Source organism: Lissotriton vulgaris, chromosome 11 (assembly GCF_964263255.1).
Source record: "Lissotriton vulgaris chromosome 11, aLisVul1.2, whole genome shotgun sequence".
Taxonomy (NCBI): Eukaryota; Metazoa; Chordata; class Amphibia; order Caudata; family Salamandridae; genus Lissotriton; species Lissotriton vulgaris.
Window position 1 is genome coordinate 974,372,826 of NC_141699.1, and position 1,572 is coordinate 974,374,397.

Sequence of the window (1,572 nt, forward strand, 5' to 3'; positions counted from 1 at the left end):
GTGCACATGAGATTTAGTGAGATAAAAGGAAAGATAGTTTGAGGGAGAGAGATGGAGCGAGAGGGAGAGAGAGCGAGCAAGAGAGATGGAGCAAGGGACTGGATAGAGAGTGCAGGGAGTGTTAGATATAGCAAGAAAGTGAAGAAGAGGTAGGAGGAGGGAGAGCAGAAGAAAAAGAGTGAGAGGAAAGAAGACGTAGAAGGACGAGATAATAAGTCAATGAAAATTAACATAGGAGACTTGAAACAATTCAAATAAATAAGTGTGTTACACAATATTGAGAAACAGCTCAGCAAACACCAACCAATTTTCTGACAAGATGGCGCAGTACGATCTCACCACGAAGATCGCGCACCTCCTGGACAGGCACCTTGTTTTCCCGCTACTGGAGTTTCTTATCGTTAAAGAGATTTACGATGAAATGGAATTACTTCTAGGGAAGTTGGAACTCCTTAGTGATACCAATATGGTTGACTTTGCTATGGATGTCTACAAACACCTTTACCCAGACAAAGAAATTCCCCATGCTTTACGAGAAAAGAGAACCACTGTTGTTGCACAACTGAAGCAACTTCAGTCTGAAACTGAGCCTTTAGTGAAGATGTTTGAAGATCCAGAAACAACAAGACAAATGCAGTCTACCAGGGATGGAAGGATGCTCTTTGAATACCTGGCTGATAAGCATGGTTTTAGGCAAGAATACCTCAACCCTCTGGACAGATATGCCAAGTTCCAGTATGAATTCAGGGGCTGCCGAATACCTCTACTTTTTTAGAGTACTGTTCCTGCGACAGATCAAAATGCTTTGAGTTCTCTGTTGGGGAAAGCTAGCATCAGAAATTCTGATGCAGAATTGGGATGCAGCCATGGAGGATCGCATGAGATTAAGAGAGACAATAGATAATAATTCTGTTAGTTCTCCTCTACAATCTCTCCAGCGGAGGACATGGCTCATTCACTGGTTATTGTTTGTCTTCTTTAACCATCCCAAAGGCAGAGACAACATCATTGATCTCTTCTTGTACCAGCCACACTATCTTAATGCGATTCAGACAATGTGCCCCAGATTCTCGGTTATTTAACAACAGCTGTCATTGCCAACATAGGTGGCAGAAAATGAAGGCAAGTGCCTAAAGATCCGGTTAAAGTCATTCATTAGGAGTCTTATACATACAAGGACCCCATTACAGAGTTTGTGGAATGCCTGTATGTTAACTTTGATTTTGATGGTGCTCAGAAAAAACGAAGGGAATGTGATTTAGTAAGTTACAATCTTGCTTTTAGTTTGTGTTTGCTAGGACAATTTGTGTTCTAATGTACACTCCTGCTGATTTGGAAAGTAGATCACTTTGGGAATTGCCCCAATATAACACAGTGAGTTTATCAGCCTCACCAGTGCTTCAATACTTGGCCAGACACCCAAAATAACTTTGTCAGGCTCCTACCTAAAACTATTTCCCAACTTTGCTTAGTTTTGCACCCCTCTTACATCCGGATTTTAGAAAATTGTGGAGATCCTCTGAATTCGTACATCAAGGACTCATCCCCCCGCCTGACCTCAAGATGGTCGCC

The 1,572-nt window shown here is 42.0% G+C and overlaps 1 pseudogene; it reads left to right on the top strand.

The window, feature by feature from the left end:
• Positions 1–319: 319 nt before the first annotated feature.
• On the top strand, positions 320–1,315 carry LOC147683799 (eukaryotic translation initiation factor 3 subunit E pseudogene; annotated as a pseudogene).
• Positions 1,316–1,572: the final 257 nt, after the last annotated feature.